Source organism: Pezoporus flaviventris, unplaced genomic scaffold (assembly GCF_033815535.1).
Source record: "Pezoporus flaviventris isolate CSIRO_AGI_PZ_B2104156 unplaced genomic scaffold, CSIRO_AGI_Pfla_v1 ptg000031l, whole genome shotgun sequence".
Taxonomy (NCBI): domain Eukaryota; kingdom Metazoa; phylum Chordata; class Aves; order Psittaciformes; family Psittacidae; genus Pezoporus; species Pezoporus flaviventris.
The window spans coordinates 5,432,074-5,452,276 of NW_026892579.1; the positions used below are offsets into that span (position 1 = coordinate 5,432,074).

At 38.3% G+C, this 20,203-nt stretch overlaps 1 protein-coding gene across 4 annotated transcripts in view; it reads left to right on the plus strand.

Annotated features, from left to right (window-relative positions):
• Positions 1-20,203, plus strand: part of HS3ST5 (heparan sulfate-glucosamine 3-sulfotransferase 5) — a 205,602-nt gene that overhangs the window by 96,284 nt on the left and 89,115 nt on the right. For all 4 annotated transcript variants that reach the window (XM_061460085.1, XM_061460084.1, XM_061460083.1 and 1 more), the window contains one exon: positions 13,882-14,089. The gene's annotated coding sequence lies outside the window, so the exon portion shown is untranslated. The remainder of the gene's footprint in view (positions 1-13,881; positions 14,090-20,203) is intronic.

Consider the following 20,203-nt stretch of genomic DNA (forward strand, 5'->3'; position numbering starts at 1 on the left):
CTGAGAAGTGGCAGGCAAGTACACTGGGTGCCTGGGGCTTTGCTGTATTCAGTGGGGAAAGTAAGTGTCCTACTTAAAATTGCTGCAACCTAAGGAACCTCATTGTGTGTAACTTTTGAGTCCTAGACAGGGGATAATGTCAAATAAATCATACAGCAAATGGTTTGCTTGGGAAATAGAGCCCAAACGGAAATTTCAGAAATTTGTATCTTTAAAGTTGTTTTGGTTTAATGGAACACTTGTTTGAAACCTTTTTTCTTCTCTCTTATCAGCTTAGTTTTCTCTGTAAGCATAGAATTCAAAATTTAACTGGATAAAAAATACAGAAAAGCTTCTTTCCTAATGTCAAGATAATCTTTTAAACATAATACCCAGTGGATAACAATATGAATGCTACCTCAAAAACTGGGTCACTCGTCACTCTTCTTAAGAAAAGTTATATTCCATTCTTACAGTATATCAGGAAAAAAGTGCTTTGATAGGAGTAAAAAACACTGCTAACACAGCAGGATAGGTTTCAAATTATTTTTATTATTCCAATCCACCTTGTTTCTCTGAAGATAGTTTCTGGAAAATTTTTTTGAGGAAGGAACCAAGTAAAGTCTTTTCTAATATTCTTTAATTCCTAAATGCTGGTAACTTTATTTGTATCCGGAGTCATGAAGCCACCTAACTTGTTTCCCATTTGCTGCCAGGGGTTTTCTAGACAACTGAAGACTTTTTCAGAACACCTTCTATGTTGCCCTTTCTTTATCTTTATTACAGTGATTATCTCAATCTATAGTAAGTTAAGGCACAGTGGTGAACTTCTTTCGCCCTTCTTGCACTTATGCTCTGCATGGCTCAGGGTGCAGATGCTGAATGTACTTATATGCTAATTCAGAACTTCTGGTCCCCTTAAGAAAAGCTAAATAAAGTTTGAAAGGGGGAGGGAGGGGGAACATTTCTTCAGTAAATGAATGCAGCATTTTTTAGGTCAGACCCTCATTAGTGGAAATCAATGTATCATCATTGACTTCCATGGAGCTATGGCAAATTACATCAGCTTAGAGTCTACATGCAGCGATGATATTTGCATTTGTTGAGGCTTTGAACAAGATCTGTAGAGCTTTCATATGGAATAGATTTGTTTCACTGGGAGTTCTTATATTCTCTTTTTGGAGTGTTTGAAATTTGCGGGTTTTCAGATTTTCAATAGTGCTAGAAAATATCATATTACTTATTCTGATGGGATTTCCTAATTAGCAATGTTGAGCAGGAATTGTTTTGGATGTAGTGTGAACTGCTGCACCCCTGTTCACTTTGCACATTTTAAAATTAATCTGTTTGATCAAAAGTGTTTCTGTAGAAATTAACTAAATGATGGCAGCTGTTACACCTGAGTTCTTGAACCTGAAAGTTTGTCTGTGCGCGCACTCATTTGAGAAGCTGTAGTAGTCTAAACCCAGCCAGTAACTCAGCACCACACAGCTGTTCGCTCACCCCTCTCCTTCCCCCCACACCAGGGGTACAATGAGGAGGAAAATCAGAATGCAAGCCCCACAGGTTGAGATAAGGACAGTTTAATATCTAATATACAAGATAATAGTAGTAATAATAATAACAACAACAATAATAATGATGGGAATAACAAGGAGAGACATATTAAACTAAAAGGGAAAGGGAAAAAAAAGAACAATAAGCACAAGTGATGCACAGTACAATTGCTCATCACCCACTGACTGATACACAGCCTGAACTGAGCAATGATAGGTCCCTTTCAGGTAACTCCCCCTAGTTTATATATCAAGCATGATGTGCTGTGATATGGAATCCCCATTTGGCTGGTTTGGGTTTGTCCTGTCTCTTTTCCCTCCTGACTTCTTGTGTCCCTCTACACTGGCAGAGCATGAGAGACTGAAAAGTCCTTGATTAGGCTGAGAATTACTTAGCAACAACTAAAACATTGGTGTGTTATCAGCATTGTTCTCAGACTGAAGCCAGAACACAGCACTGCACCAGCTACTGGGAGGAAAATTAACTCTACCCCAGACAAAACCAGGACAGTAATATATTTAATATGCATAAATATATTTGCAAATAAGATTATTATTTTACCTTTCTGCAAAGCCTGTTTGAAAGTTAAAAATTTTGATCCCTAAAAATAAGGAAAATGTTTCTCCTAAATTGCTTTAATTTTTTTTTTTTTTTTTTACTAGCCCTAATTTTAAGCTTATTTGATGGCAAACCATCATTGTCCATATGAGTCACCATGGGGCTTATAACCTGTGGGCAAGCTTCAGAAAAACACAGGCAGATTCTTCAGAAACACACAAGCGGAGTTTCAGAAAAACACAAGTGGAGGTTACATGCATGCTGTGACAGCAGCAAGCCCAAAGGCACAGATTTCTATTCTGGAGAAATAAGGTGTAGGTCCTTTGAATTGTCTGTCCCACAATTCTCTGGTCTCTAGAGAGGAGTATGAAAAAAAGGAGTAGCACTTTCTGGACACGAATCTTCTCAGACATTGATTTAAGAATGATTCCTTCTGTGTACCCCTGGAAGTAGTCCTTCTAAATGAAATAAACTTGGTAAATTAAACCATTTTCTCAGACATCCATCAGTTCCTGCTGGCACTGAGACCGCAGGGCAGGGTTTGAGGCACAGCTGCAAATATGTCTGTACTAGCCAGTGCTTAATTCAGCTTTGCCTGTTGCTTTTCCCATTGCCTTTATCTTGATCCTTCAAAAAAAACAGAGGTAGAAGAGGAATATTCGCTGAAGGGCAGTAGTGTTACTTTAGCCTGAGTGAAAGAGAGCGTAAGAAACACAGTTGACATTAGCCTTTTGGTAGCCTCACACAACTATTTCCATTTTCTGGCATCCAGCTGCCTCTGACATCTGCTGTAGTCTCTGCTGCTGTGTGCAGAGTGAGCCTTAGGATCTGGGGAATAGCCTTTGATGATCTTTTTGGGTCACAGGTTGTGACAGATCAACCAATCTGCCAATAAGCCAGCATTATATATGCTGTGTATAATGCAAAATTTACCTAAGGAGGAATTCTGAGAAAACAAGAGTTCTCTCTCCATAAGCACCGGCTTTGAAAAGATGGTGTTTTGCTGATGGATATTTTGTTTCATGCTTTTTCCAGTGTTACCAGTGCTCTTAATTTGACTGTAATGATATTTTGTGGTCTGGAAAGCCCCGAGTCAGGTCAGCACATAAGAACCTCATTTTTCATTGAAGTATGAATTAAAATAGGCCTCATGTTGTAGGAAAAATAAAACCTAGAAAACATGCCCTGATTGCACAGGGAAAGCTTGGCCACCAGAAAAGGTTACAAAATGATGCCTCTTATCACAAGTGTGATAGGTGTGTGTGGAGAAAATCCTTTTTTCTTATTTTAACTCAAAGGAGGATTTTCAGCTGCAGATATTTTTTTTTTGTGTGTGCTACATCAGTGGTGAAGACTCCTAAGAAAAATTTATATTCTGCATGTCTTTAAAGCTTCTGGGTAGAATAGCTCCCAGAATGTGGAGCTAAATCAGTGCTCTTCATGTCCAGCCTGCTATACTAGGATGAGAGGCTAGCAGAGTTTCTGCTTAACTTCTTTCACACTATTTGCAAGCTCTCTGTGCAAAGTATTCATATTAATGTAAGTGAAAGTCTTTTGCTGGGAAAGGCCAGATAGGGCTGCCTTTAAGGCTTCTTGACTCCATCATGTAACTCGTCGTTTTATAGATGAATTCAGAGATGTTATGGGGGCAGACTACAGCTGAAAGAGCAGATCTGCTGGCCAGGCTTTATGGCTAAACAAACTTTCTATGCATCCAGAGAATTTCCACCACTCTTTTGAACAGCCTGCTGAAACATTATCACAAGTGGCATTATTTAAAGAAGAGATTCAGAGCAGCTCTGCGGAGAAGAACTTGGGGGTGTTGGTTGATGAGAAAATGAACATGAGCTGGTAGTGTGCGCTTGCAGCCCAGAAAGCCAACCGTATCCTGGGCTGCATCAAAAGGAGCGTGACCAGCAGGTCGAAGGAGGTGATCCTGCCCCTCTACTCTGCTCTTGTGTGACCTCACCTGGAGTATTGCGTGCAGTTCTGGTGTCCTCAACATAAAAAAGACATGGAACTGTTGGAACAAGTCCAGAGGAGGGCCACGAGGATGATCAGGGGACTGGAGCACCTCCCGTATGAAGATAGGCTGAGGAAGTTGGGGCTGTTCAGCCTGGAGAAGAGAAGGCTGCATGGAGACCTCATAGCAGCCTTCCAGTATCTGAAGGGGGGCTATAGGGATCTGGGGAGGGACTCTTTATTAGGGACTGTAATGACAGGACAAGGGGTAACGGGTTAAAACTTAAACAGGGGAAGTTTAGTTTGGATATAAGGAGGAAATTCTTTTCTGTTAGCGTGGTGAGGCACTGAGATAGGTTGCCCAGGGAGGTTGTGAATGCTCCATCCCTGGCAGTGTTCAAGTCCAGGTTGGACGAGGCCTTGGGTGATATGATTTAGCATGAGGGTTTGGAACTAGGCGATCTTAAGGTCCTTTCCAACCCTAACTATTCTATGATTCTATGATTATTTCAACATGTTTACAGCTTCTGCTTATTTTAAGTTCTTGTGCTGCTCTTACCACCCCAGGCCTGAGCACCCTAAATACACATGCTTAATTTCCCAGGCTGACATGCATGAGAAGTTATGTGCTCACTTGCTAATGTTAATTGGCTTCTAAAAAAAAAAAATAACCCAAACAAAAAGTTCTTCAGTTAGTACTGGTCTTGATATCTTGATCAGAAATAGAGAGGAAATTATTCACCAAAATGAAAAAAAAGTCTTTTCAAGCATTCATCTTCTTTTCTCAGTGAAGCAGCTTCTGTCACTCACTTGCCTATCCTTGACAATCTTCATTTATCACATACCTCTTTTTTGGTTATTTTCCCTATCCTTTCTATCAGTTTCAGCTGATGAAACACCGCAAGACAAACATAGCAATTCTTGGTGGTCTGTTCTTCTGGTTTTTACAAGAGCTGGTAAAAATGTGCATAGAAATGACACAGAAAGTGAGAGCCACTTAAAGTGACCCTGGTTTTGTTTCAATTGCTTTCTCAGTTTATAATGAACATTGCCCCCCTTTTTTGAAGAAAGATTTCTTTTATTTATTTTTTTATTTCAAAACTGTCTAGTTCTTAATCAGCATTGGATAAAGAAGATCATATATACATGTAAAGCCAAACATCAGCGCTAACTCTGTATTTTGCTGGATTGATGTTCTCATTCTTCCAGGTAACCACAAAGAGCAGCAGATCTCCTTAAAAAGATTGTAATTAGTATTTATTTATTTTTTTCCTCATGAAAAAAAGTTGGTACATTGAAGCTGTTTGATCAGTGTTTGGGCTTTTTTTTCTTTGTAGTCTTGAGTAAATATGACCATAGGGAGCAAGTATCTTATCCCAATAGGCCTGATGCTGATCTCTTCTGTGCCAAAGTAAATCAAGAATAATTTTACCAATGTCAGGACAGCCACATCAGTAAAAGTCTAGAGGGAGTATGGAATATGGCACAGTATCTCTGTAAAGAATAATGAAAGATTGCAGTGGGAATTGTTGTTCCTGTGTATATCTCTGCAGGAAATCAGTAGAATTTGGTATTTTAGATGGTTGAATAAAAGAACCAATAAAAGAACTATTCTAGTTTTAATTAATCAAGGATGAGTTAATTACTCTGACACGTGACTGGAGAACACTGTGAAACTTTAACCCTGTCATCTGAGACTGGACTTGAATACCTCTGCTCTGGAAAGCAAGAATGCTTTTCAAATCTGCTGTTAATATGATAACAGTTGTCAGCATTTGGGCAGGGTGGGAAGTGAAATAAAATCAAATTGGAAACAAAGACTGCTGCTCTGTCTCAAACGTGGCTGTTATGTGGTGTAGAACAATTCTTTCTGTGTGTGTTTGTGAATGAAACCAGTAAACAGAGATAATTTTGTTAGTACAGGCAACTTTTTTGCATTCCTCATGGCTGACAGTGTCTGCTCACAGCACAGAGATGATTTCTGAAAAAGTGGCCATTTTGACTGTTTAAACAACTGACTGGGTAGGGATAGGCTGTTTTTATGGGCTGTACAGATAGATACACAGTGCATCCATACCCACAGCATTGCCTCATGCACCTGGCAGCTGTCCCTTGGAGTGCCCATGGAAAACCGGTTTCCCAATCAGCTGCAGGCATTGCAAGCTGCTACTCAACAACCATGAGAGTGGAGGGGTCTGTAAGCAACACAACGAGATCAAAGGATGCTTCCTTTGAGGGATGGGGGTTAAACCAGATCCCAGGAGGTTCAGTACAGGATTAAATTTTTTTCCACTGGCTGCCTGGAAACATACGGAAACCCCTCGCGTTGAGATGTGAAACTGCTGAAAACACAGATGGAACAAATAAGCTGTCCAGTCAGAGAAAATAGAACTGGAAAATAATAATTCATCTAATTTATATGTTTGTCAGCTTAAGGAGAGAAGGTGGTCAACGAAAGGCATTTAACCTATTTTATAATTGGCCTTTGCTTCATTCCCAAATGAGTAAAAAAACTTACTTTAATGGGCAAAGGTAGTGAAAAGATAAGCCATTGTGATACTTAGTTTGAAAATGTATTTACTGCTCTCTGCAGTCTGTGCATCTTTGTAAGTCAGCTCAGGTCTGTGAGATTGTTTGCATGAGGGTGCACTTCTGGGAAGCTGATGGGGCTGAGACTCTTTGGGTCACATGCATATGATCTGGTTTGGGATTCAGAGTACTGCTGTGTGGCTTCCACTCTAAAAGATAAGAAACACTTTCCTCATAGTAATACCCAGAATTCTGTGGGAAGTGGGTCTGCAAGCAGTGTTTGATCTATCGTAGCAGCCAGGACTTCTGCTCAGCAGAGTCACCTGGTGGGGTAAGTGGCCTGCGGGTGCCACTTGTCCAAATCCTGCTGGAAGCAAGCCAGTCACATAGCATGTAACTCAACCTCATCCTATGGAGTTTTGGGTGTCTCCAAGGATGGAGATTCCACAACCTCTCTGGACAGCCTGCTTCAGCTGATGGCCTTCATGGTGAAAATTTTCTTCTTTTTATTTGGCCAGAATTTCCTGTGCTGCATGTTGTGGCCAGTGCGTCTCGCCCTCCCATTGTACATCTTTGAGGAGAGCCTTTTCCACACCCTCTTCTTATGTGACTGCAGACCCCATCAAGGTCTCTCATTAGACTTCCCATCTTAAGGCTGAAAAATCCAGTTCTCTCATCCTTACCTTGTGTGCCCTATGATCCAGTAATGGGTCTTCTGGTGTTCTGTCCTGCCTCATTTTAAAAACTTCAGGTAACTGAAATATTTGGAAGCTGCGGTTAAAGGGTAGGACACCAGACCAAACATACAGTTACCCTCACACTGCCTAACGTTAAAATAAAGGAAAGCTTTCCTGTGAGCTTTCCTGTGGACTTGAGCCCATGGATTAGGAGACACAGAGCACCTATGGCATAGGAGTGAAGAATCCCCTGATCCCCTGTGGTGTTTTTTTCAGCTATGCTTTCCCACTTACAGATTGTATCAGGCACTACATAGTAAGATTTAGTAAGTAGCTCTGGAGAAGTGGAGCAGCTGATATTCACATGTATTCTGGTTTTGAAGTGATAAACTTCTGTAGCACTTAATCATAATGTACGCTGATTTACCCTATTCCTTTCATCCAAAAATAGTGTTATGAGTACATGTATTTAAATACATGTGAACATAGAAATACATATATTATGAGAAATATTTTCATAGCAAATGTCTCTTTTTTAAATATAGACACTTTAACAGCATTCATGAAATCTCTGGACAGGGTTGTCAGTTTGCAGTGTGCTGATGAGCCTGTGTGAGTTTCACTGGCACTCCTCATCTTCACACTGTCACACAAAGCTGACAAGGGTCAGTATGTGCTGCTGCCTTCCCTTCCTAGTAGGCATGGTGCACCCCAGCTGCCACGGCTATGACATGACTGGTGTCACAGTTCCATCCACTCCTTGTATCCCTTTGCACTGTTTCTCATGTTAGTGATAGGAAGGCATCTCTCTGCACAGGGCATGGATGCTAGGTCACTGGCTGTTCCTTTTTCTGATTCTCATAGAAAACAGATTTCCTGCTAAGAAAATTCATGTTGGCCTTGTGTCTGAAGGGGGATCTCCCCCTTGAGAGAAAGTTCACTATTTATTTCATCCAAGAACTAGTGATTTCCTCATAAAACTGACCAATATCTGTAGATCAAGTGCCAGAGCTTCAGCTGCTGTAACTGGCTGTACAGTTGTGCTAATGTGCTGAATTTACATTAGCAGAGAGCTCCTCTTGTTTCAGGTAGCAATTTGTATTGAATAGCTCTTGCAGAGCTGGTCCACAAGAGCCCACATAAATTGTACATGCTACGTATGCATTGCATATATGGTGTTTAATGTGGAATATGTTGGATTACAGGTATATACATGCTCTTTTGTGGTACTTTAAATAGTACTCATATAAATGAGGTTTGGGCTGTTGTAAATACCACTGTTGAAGGGTACTTTGAGGAAGTTTGTTCATGATTACTTTATTCTTGTTTTTATTATTCAACTATTGCCTCAAGAAATTTACTGCGCGTTTTATACTTTTTTTTTTTATATATAATTTAATTTTACTCTGGAATTTTTTCTTACTTGTAACTTTCATAGTGCAGACATACTGCACTAGGTTTACACCGTCATACCACATGACTCTCTTGGAATTCTGATGTCACTTTTGCCTCACAGCTAAAACAGAGAAACAGAAGGTTTGTACTTATTTTGAAATTTGGACACACTAGTACTGTGTGTTTACCATCCTCTATTACACACTGATGCCAACAGTCCAAGTCATGTTTTATTACATTAAAATTTGGATTCAAAAGGAGAAGTATCTTTTCAAAAAAGTAGGTTTCTGGTATTCGGCTTTTTGGTGGCAAATTAGTGAGCTGCTTGAAATTAATTCCATCATGCATCCAAAATTTAACTTGACGCTGAAAATCTGGTAATGAGCACAGTGGTGTGGTGGTCATGATGACATGTCCTGGCTTCACATGTCTCTAAAGCATTTTGAATAACTGAATAGGCAATATGTGGCATGTCAAAATTTGTGAAAATGGAGGATTGTTTCCCTGAAGGTAATTGCACTTCATACGTATGTGACAGATGGCAGAAGCAATCTATAGAAATCCCTCCCAGTTTTCATTAAGGATTTCTAGACTACGTGTGGTCAGCTTTGCAGGTCTCTGCTGGTGGGTTTTCCAGTGCTACTGCCCCAAGGCATACAGTCAGAAAGGTTTACCCCAGAGATACAGACACTAGCAGTTCTGGCTTCTAAGAAGTTGGGGAAGTCTGATTGTCAAGGTTGGACAGATGCCATGGGCTCAGAAACTTTTTATTATTTTGAAAATTATTTTCATGGAGCAGAGGGAAGTCAAGAGGTAAAAAAGTCTGTGTGAGAATTCCACATATTTCAGGTTTGTTTGGGTTTGTTTTTTTGTTTTTCTTCATCTGTCCCCAGTCACATAATTATGGCCCTCTTTATGTGTTTTTATGGCATTCATGGCAAATTCATTGGTTTTGTAGGAACCAGCTGTGACTGTGACTTGTACCTGCCAGAGCAGCAGGTACTGACTCTTGCTGCCAGGACAGCATCTTCCACTGCCATGGAAGCAGATATAGCTGCTCTTTGTGCTGTTTTCAGCACAGCACAGCAGTGCCGAGAAGGAAATGTAGCCAGTTGGCTGCTTCTTATTTACTTTAACTTTTACATAAGTTTCAGTAAAAATACTAGATGCGAAATGCTTTAGAAGGGCATACATTAACTATTATATTATTAAATTATAGTATCTGGATGTGGGCTCAAAATAGCAGTAAAACCAAACACAGAATTGTTACTTAGTCTGAATGACCTTTGGTGTTTAGACTTACCTCAGGTACTTACCACTGCAAAAGATCACAGTGATAAGTAAAAGAGAAGGAAAAGCATCTACCCTTTGAAATTTAGTACCTTCTGTCTCGCTCTGTTGAAGCAGCAAGTATGATTCAGCTGCCATGGTTTAATCTAACTTATTTTATTTTATATTGCAATGGACTAGGTGTATGCCCATGACCATTTTTTGTGTATTATTTGAGGAAGAGTAGCTTTCATGTAAGAATAAAGAGGAAGTCACTTCTTAAAATGCAGAAGTGTTCGTTTGCTGATTTCTGAACTTAAAAAAAAAAAATAAAAATTCCTATTTTTTCTCTAATTCTGCCTTCAGAATCAGCTTGTCTTTTCAGCTGTTTTTGTAAGTTTTTTTGCAAGGTGCTTTCTTGTACTTGAAACATACAAAACAAATGTGTCTAGAAGATTCAGAGAAGGAAACAAGTAAACCAGCTCAAGTCCATTGTTTAAAAAAACTTACATAATTTCAACAGATCTTGTTTATTGATGTGCCTCGACTTACAATTTTAAATGGTTGGGGTCCACAGTACTGGGCACTTGTGTAGCCATACAGCTGTGCAGTGTCTAGCTGCCTTTGGTAGGAAGAGAAACCAGTTCAGCCTGGAACATTGCAAACCTTTATGCAGTGCAGGTGACTTCTCTTGAATAGTTTCTAATGCAAGACAATATCCATTGCTTTGAATTCAATGAGCTTTTGAAATGCTTTTAAGTCATCAAGTGGCTGAGTAAGGGTTTTGCTCTCTTAATTGAGAGGAATGATATATCTGAATCAATTGGTTATTCCTTGGTTGTTTAGTCCTGCTGTCCTCCTGTCTTTCTACTAAGTGAATGGAGGAAGGGCAGAACATGTATCATAAGGACATGTGGGAGCATGTGAGGGCCACAGCTGGCTCGGTTACAGTCAAACGACTGTATGGGACAAGAGATGTCAAGTCTGGCAAGGTCTATTCCCTATCGTCTACGGGGAGTGATGTCCACTGAATCTATGACCAGTGTTATGCCCGGGACCAGCTTGTTTTAAAAGGGAGCCTACAAGCAAACATAAGGCAAGTGGGAACAAAGGACTAGGACGTAGCATCAATTCAAGGACCAGAACAGTAGCTGAGGTTTTGCATGCAGGAACTGCTTGGTTCCCTAAAAATTCTTCTTCTCCATTTATAAAGCCCCTGGATATGTCTGAGTGTATCTAGATTATAAAGAAAGCAGCTAAAAGGCTTTTTGTGCAAAAAAAAAAAAAAAAAGACTGGTTAATAGTGTTGACATTAACACTAGCACCCTTACAAGAAGAGAAGTCAGTCTATTAAAAGGAATCCTACTCTGGGAAAGAACTATAAGTGATCCTTTTGTCCTTTTGTCAGGCATAGAGACCCATATGGATCCTTGGCATGAAGTCTGAAAGGACACATTGGCCAAAGAATCTAGTCTTAAGCAGAGAGGGTAAATGGACATCAAATGGACAGTGACTAAACAAAAATCTGTAGTGTTCTCATTAGCACAAATAAAAAGAAAGAGTTCAATTAGAAATCAAATAAGAAGGAAAAAAAATCATATTACTCCACTTAACTTGATTTTTCACTTCATATGTATTCATTTCAATGGCTTACCTTAAATAAATTGATGACATTTGTCATCATAATATGTAATTACATCTATTGATATTTGCATATATTCCATGTTGAGTTGTGGCTTTTATTGGTAAATCTGTCATTCCTGAAACTTATTGTTTATAATCAATATGAGATTTCATCAAATAACAGAAGAGAATTCCTATCTATTGCTAAGTTTGAAAACAATCTGTTCCTGGCAGAATATGTGCGTTCATTTAAACTGAACGGTATCCATTTTATAAATAACTGCATACTGTCAACACATTACTGACTAGTCTCCTTAAGCCTGATGGGAAAACAGTCCATTCTGCTATTACAGAATGCCTATAAGATGATAAGACTTTCAGCAACATTATTCTTAGGAAGCTTAAGTACTGCTCTGGAAAATTTTAAGTTGTTTAATCTATGTAACACACGTGTAAGAAAAAGAAGACATGTATATATCCTCCAAAAGCATTTTCAAATCTCCCTGTTTCTCTAAAACCTCAAAGGTAGCAAAGATTGTCAAAGCACAGCCCTAAGAATACGTTTTATTTTCCTCGTGATCAACTTAGCAAAAAATCCTGTAACTCAGAGCATGACTTATTTCTAATATGTCAAGAGCCCCTGACAGCTCCCTCTTAAGGAGTTTATCACATTTGCTTCCCCTTATTGTCTGTGTGGCACATATGAGTGATGACAAACACTCTTTGAATCTAATGGTGGAATCTATAAATGTCACAGATATCAAAAGAATCAGACCCTTCTGATTTCCAAAGTCCCATTCACACATCTGAGAGAGGAGTTCATTTCTCTTCTTCATGTGACTATTAGTCCCATTTCCAGGGAGAGCTTGTATACATGCAGAGAGGTTTCGTAGGGTTTGTTTGTTTTCTGGAGCCAACTTATTAGTTTTCAAAGATACTGTTCATGATACTGGCATGATTTCACAGAGCAGTAGTTGAGATGTTTTATTAGTTATTTCAGCTGAACGTTTACTCTATGCAACTGAGTTATCAAAAGAGGGCTTTTGGGACATTATCAGTTCGGTCTAATGTATGAGCTCGAATTATTGTATCATTATAATACGCTGCTTGGTATCTTTTGCCATTGATTTGCTTACATTTTTTTAAATTGCTCAGTCAGACACTATTTATCTGATAAATTATTAACACATAAATGTTTCTGATGGAAAAACAAATAATTCATCATGGTAAATCATATACCATGCAGGCAAAAGCAGTCAGAAATAAACTGCTCTCAAAGTAAGTAAGTAGTTTGCGTATTGCAGTGGAAATTATGTAGAGAAATAAACACTTAACTGCAAAGAAAGGATGGCTGTTATTTTCTGAGACTTATGCCCAGTTATGCAGTTTCTGCATTGTACATTTCTACACTGGTGCATCAAACATTCAATAAAATTTAGTTTTATGTGTGCTCTTGTTAGATTCTGGTCATACTGTAAGGTGCTCAAACTAGTCATTCTTTGTGATATTTCTGTACAAATCTTTTGATTTAATTCTGTTTCTCCACTCAGAAGTATTTTTTCCTGAATAACGGAATAATTACAGAGTTAATGTCTTTTGGCAGGTCATATTGGCATTGATGATTTTGAGGGCTTAACTGTATTCCAAATTCCATAGGGCTTAACTTACTTTGAAAGAAAGTAGATACGTTCATGCTGAAAGCTAAAAACTGTAGTACAGGCTTTGCAATTAAATAGCCTATTCACTCTAGTGTCTGTGTCCCATTTCTTCAATATGGAAGCATAGATAGATCATAAACAAACAAACAGAAAAAAGAGAACAGTCAAACGATTCTCACTAAATACTATTAACATTTTCTCCAGATGGGTCTGGCATTGTTCTCAGTATAAAAGTGGTTTTTTTCAGTGATTTACAAATGGCTGTAAAATACATTTCTGGGCAATGTCAAGTGTATAAGGGAGCAGAGTAACAGTAGTGAGGATAGCTTATCACCTCTTGACAGTGTAGATCTAACATTTTTTTCCTGTAGCCCACTTAATATACATGTAATTAGCAGTTTTCTGTTCTTGGGGTTGCTTTCGTTTGGCTTTTACTATTGTGAAATGCATTTGGTGTGATTTTCCCTTCCCTTCCCCCCCTAACCTTCACTCCCCATTCCAGGCTGCCAATGTTTACAAGACAGACACAGTACTTGCAAAAACTTCAGCTGGCAAGTACTACCACTCATGCCCTACTGCACAAAATTTCTTTTCAATCTTAAAGAGGGAAGCTGGGTGTTTTATCATTGGTTTTTTTTTCAGATATGCAGCAAGTGCCTTCTCTTTTCATACAGGCTCAGCGACTTGTACATCATTTCAGCAGAGATGTCTGATCTTTCCATCTGTATACCTGGAGTTGCTTTATCCCTTGAGTGGTCTTCTCAGTAACCACTAAAGGCTCCTTGAGACTGAGCACGAGAACTGATGAGTTAAATTCTTCCTGAATGTTCTTCATCAAAAGTAGATGTACTGGACTTTCTGGATGTGCCTAAGGACACAAAGGTTAGTGTATTCTTTAAAAGCCTGAATGAATTTTTAGGACTGTTTCATTTAACCATTAACAAGGCAGACTATGTTTCAGTTTATTGATTACACATAGCCACAGGTGGATAAAATGATGATTGATATCACATATGTAGTTGAGATCGTGCTTTTAACTGCTACTGAATAAATATACTTAGTGAGCTGGTGCAGCTTAAAGCCCTATACATGACTTGTTGGACAACATGAGCAAGCTCTACCCATGCTCTGAGTTTGACTGCCATTAACCATTTTTGTGGTATTTCTTTTAAGATTGGGTTTAGTGCATTGCAATCACACTCATCTGATTTAAGATTGGAAAAAAGGGAACAAGAAGAGTATTCTACTTAACTCTGTTCACAAGATGGTCCTTCTTTACAGGCAGTGGTAATGTCCACCTGTGTGCTAAGTTCTTCTAGGTGGCACATGGTCTTCAGGGGAATGCCAAAGACATATACAACATGTTGGAAAAAATTAATTTCTTCTTAATAGCAACTATTCACTTCCTGCAAGCTGTGAAATTTCAACAAAATGTTAAATTTAATGTTAATTTAACAATATGTTTTCTCTATCCCTTGGTTTCTGTTAAAATATTACTATTACATAGTCTGAGTATTAGTCTGTCACCACAGGAAATCACCCTTGATCAGGACAATTCACTGACGTCATTTTTCTGTGGTGCAATCAAAAACGCACAAGAAACCTTTCTTGCAAACAGACACATGCTCAGAAAGGAGGTGGAATGTGTGTGGGCATATGTGCACATCAAGTCATGTCTCAAACACATAACTGACAAGGAAAGTAGCAAGATCATAAAGATTCATCAGGATTTCAGCAGCAATCATAACATTATAAAAATGCTTGTAATGATTTGGATAATGCTGTGTGCTGTAAAGAAGAAAATTGAACAGTCATGTAATCTTGATTTTCTATTATTGCCATCTGTTTTTCATATATTGCAAATATTCGTCAGGATTATTGCTCTATCTAGGTTTTGGGGAGGAGGAGGTAAATTTTTTTCAGTTTTGCTCTGTCAACTTTACCTTATTTGAAATTTCCATTTTTAAAAAAAATAAATTGTTTTACAGATACAATTTATTCTTATTAACATCTCCATAACATCTTAAAATGTTTCAGGAAACCTATTGGCTAAAACAGCATCACCTCAAACTTGATGCAATTAGAACTACATTAACTGAATTCTGCTTTCTCACTTTTGTGGAGAGAGTCTTGTGATAGCACATGAATAATAGCTTTCTAATAGATCTTTTTTCTGTCTGCTACTCTAGCTAGCATTTCTGTTTGCATTCTAAATGCCTACTCCCTTTATAAAGTAAAGAGAAGACAAAAATATCATCCCTCATCAAAAGGAACTGTTTCCCTTTGGCACCAAATGTCTATTCAAGATAGGAGAAGAGGAGAAGAAAAAAGAGTAGCAATGCAGTTTTGTTTCATCTAAGTTCTGTTGAAGGTACTGAGAGATTTTGTAATTGAGTTCAGCAAGAACAAGAACATGGATATAAAAATACAGATTCCACTTAAAAACAGAAGGTTAGAGGAGCTGCAAGATTCTGCAAAGATTTCCTTATGGAGAAGTATATTAGTTCTTTGGGGTGATCTCGCTGTAAAACTTAAATATTGTCCAAGAAAGTAAAATTCATATGGGACATATATTGTAGCTTTAATCTGTAGAGTGCTGTTCATAGTACTACGTCTTTTATACATGTGTGTATACTAAGGGACGAATAGCTCATAGATTTGCAAAGCTCAAATGTCAAAAGTGTTGTGAACTCCAACTCCTTGTAATGCTTGCATGTTAGTACTTCTTGGGGGATTTGTACAATATGCATTTGAGTGGACTGTTATACATATATATATAATATATAGGATTACAGGTTTTGCAAACTCAGTACAATTGCTGACAGAGCCTTGTTTTGTTAGGATAGGTAATTCTGGAAGATCCTATGTAGCTTTAATTTTGCTTATGGTATTGCTACTAAGCCACACATTCATTAATACCAATATATATATAAATTCGGATGAAAAATTATGCAAAAAATGCTTTATTCTTCACTTCTGTGGATTTTATATGGCATGCTATGACAAATATTACACGTTACTTGCTAGATTGGAGAAGAAACTTTCTTAGATTAGAGAAGAAACTTTCTTTGATAAGCAATGGATATGCTCATTTAAACAGTGCAAATCACAAAGAATGAGCTAAACTAAACTAAACTAGCAAATCCAGTGGAGTTTCACCTGTCCAAATTTTCAATGATTAGTTTTGTTACTGACTGACTTTTATCTTTTGCAAGAACACAAGTGCAGCTAGGTTTATCCACAGGGCCTGCAGAAATTTACGTAGTAAAAGTAAGAAATTACCCAGATGTAAACGAATGATGTAAATGATGTTTATACTGAATTGAGTGCCGAGCTTATTAAGTCAAAGGAAACATTGTGCATTTAATGAAGAAGCACACCTGAAAAGAAACAAAACAAACAAAAAAAAAAGGCTTCTGACATGGGAATGTTCGACATGACCCCAGATTTAAAACTGATCCTGGAGATTGCCTGCTAAGGCTACAGCATACAGAATAAGTCCTGGTGGTTACAGCTTCCTCCCAGAGACTGGGAGGAGAGTCCCCTGAATTCTGCTTTTCTGTGTCTTGAGAGGTTGACTTAGTATGCAGAAAAAGATGTCTTCTGTCAGATGTATTTTGCGAGGAGAAAAAACAGAAGCAATCTATCCACCACTTCAGAAGTAGGTCAGAGCTGTGAATCCTAATCCAAAGCAACATGACTGCAAAACAGCATGAGGCACTTTAAGTTCCAGAAAAGCTAGTTGTGTTTAAGATACGTCTCTGCCCTTGTCATCACCTTTTCCTGACTTGCTGGCTCTCCTGAGAGCCATCTTTCACACAAGAGTAACCATACCTTCCTCTCAAGCATTATGCCTCATCAGCAAACTTTAAGCTATACACACCTGTCAATAGCAGCAAAGTAGGGTTTGGGCATGAATTTGATTCCTGGCTCCTGCTTATCAAACCCATCTGTCCGCGTGTTCCCTAGCATGCTTTTACCCCACAATCTTACACAATGCCAGAGTTGAGTTCAAGGAGCAACATGGGATAGGGACTATTTGCCTGAAGCAGCTAAGTATATGGCCACCTTGTTTTGGGGTGGAGAGAGTGGGTCACCCCCACTCTGGGCAAGAAAATAAGCCCTGGTCTGTTTAACTTGCACATATGCGCACAGCCAAGTGTAGCAAAGCTGAAGCCTCCTCTGACTCTAGCTGTGGGGCACTGATAACCATACAAATTGTTCCATCATCTTTCTTTATCTTAAACCTTCTCACTGGTCACTAATTAAAGGACAGAGAATTTGAGGAGGATAATCTGAGCTGCCCCCTCTTCCATTTTGGACTCTCAGGAAGGATGAAATGCAAAGTATTTGCAGTATTTGTTGCTTTTACGCAGTAGAACATAATTGTTCATACAACTATGGTGACCTCTAATACTTATCCGCAGGCCCTTTTCTTTCTTTTTGGTGTCATTTCTAGCTTTAATGAGATAAGAGTTTATATGAATGAAATTATGTTTTCCATGCTTGTGGGGGAAATTCATTCACTGTGTCTGCTTGCTAGTTCATGGTCCCTTGCTCATGTTTGTGCAGTATTTTCTGGAGATGTTGTATATGAATTTTAGCTTACTAGCATGTTGAGCATCACACCTACCAGATGATTCTGCTGAAATATCTATATTACAATTTCTTTTGGACAAAATAAGAAACTTGTGAAGATGTTTTTTTTCAGTAATAAAGTGATGAGGGGCATATAATGCTAAGCTTTATCAAATAATAATTAATTAAGGTAGAAGTATAAAAACATGAATTCTTGACACTTTGTCCCTGTCAAACAGCTTTGACTATCAAAAAGCTTTTACAAGAAGAAGTGAAAGATATTATGACTTTCGCTTTCTCAATAATTTTACTCACATTAGATTTTAAAAATATTTGATGTAAGAAAATGTGGACATTTTTACTCACTTTGAAAAAAAGCATTTTAAACAGCAGGATATAATTTCAGACTATTTGCAGTCAAGAGGCCTCTGCTGAGCAAAATACTCATTCAATTTAAGAATGCAGATTATAATAATTTTCCTATCTCCCTCGCAGCAGGATTCCTGCCATCGTTTTGCAAACTCAGAGGTTGCAGTACTGAATGACTAGCTAACTTCAGTTCCAGGTAACACATGCTTCAAGCATATTCTCATTAGCTCAACTTAGTTATAATGCAAAGCTGCTTAGTTTCACCAAGTGAAATAGGATACACTTAAATTGCCTCATCTAATATAATACTCCTTCTTAATACATGCAAAGTGGTTTATGATGGCAGAGCTTGTAGAGCATGAAAATTGGCAGGGAAAGTAAGGTTTGTCTGACTAAAACTGTCAAAAAGAAGTCCTATTTTATATCATTTCATTTTAAAGAGGTTAAGAATGAGGAAGGAGAGATTGGAGTAAGAAATAATCAGCCTAGAAAAATGTAAATTTAGTACATTAACCTTTTTAATACATCAGCTCTACCAAACAAGAAAATTATCTAGTGAAACTGTTCTTTCAGTAATGTCTTCTGCACAGCAAAATTAAATACACAGTGGATAAAATATACTGCAGTAAGAAATGATAGTTTTTATTCTATTTGTTTTATCCAGAGAGTTTTATATTCTGCAACATGTTTCTATCTGCTAGTATTATTAATTCAGTTTCCTGTGGCTGTATGAATTTGCAAGGCCTTTTTAATTTCAGATATGAATAAGGAATTATTTGTTTTTTCTTCTTCCTGTAAATGCTAAGTGAATACATCCCAATCTTGTATACCTTGCAGATACAGAATCTGGTTTCAATAACACCCTGAAACAACACTGGGAAAATTGTGGGTTTTTTTCACAGTATCCTGCACCTGTATTCTAAACATAGGGCTATAAATCCTCTCCCTACATCCCTTTCCAATAGTTCCATAAAACTGTTCAGAGATTGGCTGAGCTGCTAAGTTGATACAGGCTTTGCAGATGACGCCCAAGTGCATATCTCATTTTCCACAGATGTAACCAGAGCCATCACAAAGATGTTGCACTGTTTAGAGGAAAGTGGCTCCTGGAGAAGAGCACCTGGCTGAGATTGAACTGACAATACTGGTTGAAAGACAGAAACGATCCAGACATCCAGTTGGGCAAGGTTTCTAGACGTATGCCTTTAAGCATTAGTTTGCAATGAGGCTGTTCACATCCCTGGATAAAAGCAGGGGTAAGCATGTTACTCAGTTGTGACCCCAGAGAAAGAACCAAGAACTCCTCCCACTCCAATTAAAAGCATCTGCAACACAGGCTTTTCCAGTATTACTTAGTTTTTCACCAAGGTTAAAAAATAAGGTAGCAAAACCAAAAAAGGTCTAGAAAACTCTTCTATCTTTCCAAGACAAAGGCCTGGATGCAGAGATATCTGCATACTTTTTAATAACTCATAGCATCCAGGGCTGTTTCACTCTTTATTGCTCCTGAACCACAGTGCCTCTGAAGCTCACATTTGCATTTGGATATAAAGCGCTAATCTTGTTCTCAAAGGTATGGTCATTTTGGACCTCTTAATATCCATGATTACTTTCTCATTTTCCACAAATGGACAGCTTCTACAAAAAACAGTTTAAAATTTTCTGAGTAAAGTGAGCTCCTGAGAGAGGCATGGTGCATCTCTTCTGGTTATGCAGTGAGCTTTTAGGGTCTGCACACACACTGCAGAGTGCTTTCAGTGGAGAATTTGACTTTCAAAAGTTCTGTGCATCTGCTAAAATTAAGCGTTCTGCTCTTGGTAGAAGAAAGGTGAAAGAGGTGATTTAAACTCTGGGGGCTCATACAAACAAACAAACATCCCATATCTGTCAAGCGTCAGGTTACAACAATATCAACCTATAGGAATGAATAACTGGGGGGTAGAGGAGAAAATATATGTGAAAGCTGCAAGCAAATAATATCAAATGAAAGCACACAGTCAGAGAAGCTGCATACAACACTCTGTAATAAGCTAGAGTCCAGTTTCAGGA